Source organism: Rhipicephalus microplus, chromosome 6 (genome assembly GCF_043290135.1).
Source record: "Rhipicephalus microplus isolate Deutch F79 chromosome 6, USDA_Rmic, whole genome shotgun sequence".
NCBI lineage: Eukaryota > Metazoa > Arthropoda > Arachnida > Ixodida > Ixodidae > Rhipicephalus > Rhipicephalus microplus.
This window is the reverse complement of record NC_134705.1, coordinates 74805426-74811475: the sequence shown is the minus strand read 5'-3', so window position 1 is coordinate 74811475 and position 6050 is coordinate 74805426. Positions and strand designations below refer to the sequence as shown.

General features: G+C 53.7%; 1 pseudogene; it reads left to right on the top strand.

The window, feature by feature from the left end:
- The first annotated feature begins 5396 nt into the window (after positions 1 to 5396).
- LOC142766528 (U2 spliceosomal RNA) lies at positions 5397 to 5570 on the top strand (annotated as a pseudogene).
- The last annotated feature ends 480 nt before the right edge of the window (positions 5571 to 6050 follow it).

Here is a 6050-nt window from a genome sequence, read left to right as displayed (position 1 = left end):
GAGGCTTCCTGACGTTTTGCTACGGCTCTCTTAACTTCCTCATCCCACCAACTTTTGGGTTTGTGTCTTCTTTTCCGGGGTGACTTGTCACGCGTCTTAGCAAGCTCTAGCTCAAAGAGTCTAATTAGATTCGTGTATGTCCACACTGTCTTATTATCCTCCGTGATTACTTTCTCAATTTGTTTAGTGGCTATTTCAATTTGCCTTTCTGGATGAAATTTTTCCTGTAGTTGCTCATCTTGTCTCCTTCCCACTTTTACTCCTCTTCCAAAACTTAGCTTGATACGTTTGTGATCGCTACCCAGACTTCTGGAGCCACCTTCATCTATGTGCATTCCCCTGAGCTTATCATACATCCTATGTGACATCAGTGCATAATCTATCGTCGATCGAAGCCTTCCTACCTCCCATGTTATTTGCCCTTCACACTTCTCGGTACTGTTGCAAATGATCAAATCAAGCCTTTCACACATATTCATGATCATTTTGCCTGTCGGGTCGGTATACCCATCTATATCATCTATGTGCGCATTCATGCCTCCTAGTATAATTATCTCGCACTCTCTTCCTAACTCCTGAATATCCTTTGATATACACTCTACCATTGTCTGGTTTTCCTCTCTGGCCTTTGCTCCCGTCCACAAGTACACGAAACCAAGGAGTGTCATTTGACCTGCCACTTTCCCTTTTAGCCATAAATGTTCCTTGCACTCCTGCTTGACCCTTTGGCAGTCTGTACTTTTATGAATGAATGTCCCAATACCACCCCCCTTTCTGCTGCCTTCTGTTCTATTACAATATTCCCACGCGTAGTCCGGATTGTTCGGAGGTTGTTCCATGTCCCTGAGATGTGTTTCTACAAAACCGTATACCATCGGCCTCTCTTTCCTTAGCTGTTCTTCTATCTCTTCCCACTTCAGCCTGTTCCTATCACCCTGCATGTTAATATACCCTATGTCTGAATTGGCTCGGCGCTCGTGGCTACGTCTATTTATGCCCCGGACTCTACCTATCTTAGATATTGGTGCCACTTTGGAATCGTATTTGTCTATACCACCTGTCGAATAGTCTCCCTGGTTGTTTTCCTCGTTACTAGCTATCCTGCACCCCGAAGGGCTCGCTTGCCCCCCAAAAAAACTACTGCGCGTCCTGCAAGTCGCCAACCCACCTCATGACCTAGCCGCCCATCGAAGTGAATTCTGTCTCGTTGAAAACCCCCCCACCTATGCACCTCTCTGTTTATTTCCACCACCTCAAAGCCTTTCTCTCGACTCATCCGCCATATCTCTTGGTTTGCGTTGACCACCGCTCTTTGCAGGTTGCTATCTCGCAGCGGTACCTCCGGTATCGTGCATATCACTACCTGTACCTTAGGAGAAGTGGCGCGCATGTCATCGACGCCTTTCGCCACTGTGGCTGCTAGTCCTGCTGCATTTCAATTTAGGACATCGTTTAAACCGCCTGAAATTATCACTAGGTTTCGTCTATCAGCTGTCGTTTTGAGCTTTGCGCTCGCTTGCCTCATGACTGCTTCCAGCTTGCGTCCTGGGAATGCCCCTACTGCCACCCTCTTGTCACCTCTTACTCTCTCTTTGATGGCTTCTGTGCATCGATTTAAATTTGAGTCCCCGGCGATTATCACATGCTGCGACTTTTCAGCTTGAGCGTTCTGCACCTGGGGGCTACTTGCACCTGTGACGCCGGCTGCTTTGTTCCCTCCCTGCCCCACCACTACCTCGCTGAAGCTGGGCCTTGCGACAGTTGAACCGGCTAAACCTGTTTTTTCCAAACTTGCTTGGTTTTCCTTCTCCACCGTTCTGGTTGCCGGTTCCCTACTGTTCTCTCGGTAGGTCGCTTCTTTGTTCAGCTTCGCTAGCGCTTCCTCGGCGGACTTCAGTCTTTCTCCCATTGCCCTCGTTTTCTCTTGCTCTGTCGCCAACTCAGTCTCGAGCTTGGCGATTCTCATCAGCAGTTCACTCTGGGCAACCATCATTTTCTTCATTTTTTCCTCGACCTCACATTGCCTACACTTCGCGTCAGCCTCTTCTCCATCCGCTTCTACGCTTGGGTCCACTTTCAACCCCACTCCACATCCTGAACACTTTACAGTCTTTTTAACCATGTCTTTCTTACACCAATTGTCCCTATACTCGATAATTACTAAACTCGAGCCCTGTGCTACGAGAAAAAAAATCCAAGCTCTACTACAAAAATTTGCGTGTTCACTGTACGCGCACCTCCCCCACGGGGTGGCAAAAGAAAAAAAAACAACAAAAAAATTCAAACACACACACCCGCACTAACTAATAAATACCTGGTGACTGGCCCCCGAAAAAGCCGTACCATAAAATAAGTGTTACGAAAATTTCAACCGCTGCCTTATAATTATAAATACAAGCTCAAAACATGCAAAAGCACTTATCCGCGCAGTCGATCCGGAGCGCTAAAAAAACACGTCCATCCACCTTGACAGCCCGAACGAAGTCCTTCTTTGTTTCCTTGTTTCGGGACCTTGTTTCGGTCCTTGTTTCGGGACCCGCCCTCTGACGAGTCGTTGGACCAATGCGAGGAAGCCTGGACGCGGGCCGTCGCCTTTGCTGTCGAGGCGGTGCGTCTTCCGCCAGTGCGTCCTGGTCGCCAACGCCACCAGCCCGACCCATCGAACGCGGTCGACATCCTGCGGCTGTACCGCCGCAACCGTCGACGCGCTGTATGATTCATCCTGGATGGACCGCCACAGACGTCTGCCATCCCGCTGCAAGACTTACAGGATCACTGGGGGCACACGTGGTCGGCCCGCCAAGCCGACTCCACCCTGCTTCTTGGACGCGATCCGGCTCCGGCGGGCGTCGACACGTCGAACTTTTCGACGGACGAGGTGTACGGGCGCCTGCGCAAGTCAGAGAGCACGGTTCCCGGGGAAACTGTCTAACCTATCACCACTGGCGAACGGTCGACCCGGAAGCACGGTTCCTGACGGCGTTGTTCAACGCCTGCCTCCAGCACCGCCGAACGCCGGACTCCTGGAGGACGAGGCGGACCGTCCTTATCTTCAAGAGAGGGATCCGCAAGTCCCGTCGAACTGGCGGCCTATAGCCCTCGGCTGCACGGCAGCGAAGCTTTACGCTAAGTGCCTTGCAGCCCGGCTCTAGGCCTGGATGATCGAACACGCCGTATTGTCGAAGTGCCACAAGGGCTTCCTTCCGCACGACGGCCTGTCCGAACTTAATTACAGTCTACAATGCAGGCTCGACATCGCCCGATCGGGAGGCCCCGACCTGTGTGGGCGCTGTTGGGCTTCCACAACGCGTTCGGCTCAGTCCCGCACCAGGCTTTGCTCGACGCCCTGCAAGGTGCTGGTGCCGGCTCTGTGTTTACGGAGTTGATCGGCGATTTGTACCGGAATAACAGCACCTGTATCCTGGCGGCCGAGGGAACCACCGGGCCGATCCCGGTCCTGGCAGGGTTACGTCAAGGTTGTCCACTGAGCAGAATTTTATTCAACTTGGTGATCGACCCGGTTATCTGCGCAGTGCAGGGTGGTGGTTCTGACCACAAGAACCTCGCCAACGCGGACGACTTGACTCCACTGGCCTCGACCCCGCGCAGACTTCAGCAGCGCATCAATTGGATCGAGACCCTCACCGAGTCCTTGGGCCTGTCCTTAAACCCGTCTAAGTGCGCATCCTTTTACATGATTGGATCTACACCTGTGGGGATGCGCCAGACGGAGTTCCGAGTCTCGGGCGTCCCCATCTCGGTACTGCGCAACTTCGAGCCGCAGCGGTACCTGGGACGTCCAATTGGCTTTCGGAGCCCCTCCAGCTCCGGTTCCGTCGTCGAGACCGCCCTCGCCCAAGCCCGGGCGATCATCTCGTCAATGTTGGCGCCGTGGCAGTGTCTGGATGCCCTCCGGACCTTCGTCTACCCGGCGCTAAACTTCCCGATGCGATGCAGCGTCTTGTCTACGACGGACTGGTGCCGATTGGACGACGCGTTGGTGGGCAGGTAAAGCATCCGCTCCAAGCGGACGCTTTACCTGCTCACCGACGCGGCGACGAACTACATCTACGGATCCGCCTCCGGTGGTGCTGTCGGGATCCCCATTGCGGCGGAGCTTAGTGACCCCTTCCGCATCGACTCCGCCTTGAAGCTTCTGACGTCCCCCGACACCGAGCTGCCGCAGATGGCCTTGGACGACGCTTACGCGACCGCCACTGCCCGCCTCGGCTGGGAGGTCACCCGCACTGAGCGGGAGGCCTACCTCGGGCCGTCGCTTGGAGACGGGTTCCGTGTTGTGGCCACCCAGCTGCGATCCGTCTGGACGAACGCCCGAAAAGCGTCTCGCCGCTACAACGTCGCCTGGACCCTCGATCCTGGTGGCGTCCGGCACACCTGCGGCGACGCTACGATCACCCCACAGCACCGGTGCCGCGTAATGCGCACGTTACGAGAGGTGCTGGCCCAAGAACGGGACCGCTCCCTGCACGACCTCCCCAACCAGAGGAAGGTGCTGGCCTGCGTGGCGGCTGATCGCGCCAGCTCTCATTTCATGCGTACGGGCGCCTTCAGCTCCTTCGCGGACTGGCGGTTTGTGCATAGGGCCCGCCTCAATCTCCTACCTCTCAACAGCGCTCGCATGTGGGGTGCACTGGACAGGGACCAGCGGTGCCGCGTCTGCGGGTACCTGAGGGAGACGCTGCTGCATGTGGTATGCCACTGCATGCCTCGCAGTGCGCTCTACCAGGCCCACCACAACGCCATTATCGACCGCGTCCGGACCACCGCCTCCCGCGAGTTCGCGGTGGCCTTTGAAAACCAGGCCGTCGGAGACACGGGCCTGCGTCCGCATCTCGTACTGGTACGTGGCGAAGAGGCTATTGTCATCGACGTCACGTGGCCGTACGAAAACACACCGGATGCCTTTGAGAACGCCCGTAACGCCAAGCTGGCTCATTACGAGCTGGTGGCGGCGTTTCTTCGTCGCCGGTATCAACGGGTCACCGTCCACGCCGTCATCGTGGGTGCCCTCGGCGCATCGGACTCTGCGAACGACCATGTGCTCCGTCGCATTTGTTCGCGCCCCTACTTGCGCCTTTTCAAGAAGCTTTGCGTAAGTGAGGTAATCGCTGCATCTCGCGGAATATACTAAGAACACTTACGTCAAAGCCACTAACTGACTCACGTCCTTATGTGCTTGTGCACGAAGAACTAACACGGGTGTACGTGTTTGCCCCTTTGTGAAGAAATTCCTGTTTTGCCACGCGATGCTTTTCATTGTCACGTGACGCGCTTTTCTCGACCGCGTTGTGCCACGTCTCCGTCGTCGTACCTCGTCGCGAGAACTCTCTGGCAAAAGTCATGTCAAACAGTCGGACTCATTCACCTATGGCCCCATAAATTATCAATAAAAAGTATCTGTTCTTATCAGCTTAATGTCTGATACGGATCCTATTTAGATCCAAGATATTAAACTTATTTTTGTGATGCGGCAGACTGCTTGAAGCTTGCTTCACCTCCGCAACGGGTTGGCCCTGTATTGCACTACCTCCGGGATTGGCCCACTCACCCCTGCGGGGTTGAGTTCGACAATAAATTCAATGATAGAAAGAGTGTTCGGATTTACGAAGGATATTGGGGTAAACGGCGTGGGTGCGGCGAGTGTCCGAGACGGTGGCGTCACGCCGCCCCTGCTGACGCGGTATTCGCGTGCGGGGAGTGCGCTAGCTGGGTTTACTCTTCCAATCGCTCTGGGAAAATAAATGTTTGTTTGGAAATATCATAATTGGAGGGCCTCTTCTTTTTTTGATTATGTTCACACGTACATACTCCAAGTTTTTTATTTTTTTAAACATCCCTAGTCATATTAATAAAACCATTGAGTAATTTATTATTACTGTTTCGGAGGAAAGCTAGTAGTAGTGTGTATGTGCCAAGCTGTTTCCGCTTTTCGAATGCACCCGTTTCGGAACGAAAAATAAAACAGCCTCTAGAAAATTGGTGTTGGTGTTTCTGTTTACAGTTGCAGTGACAAGCGAAGGCATTTTTAT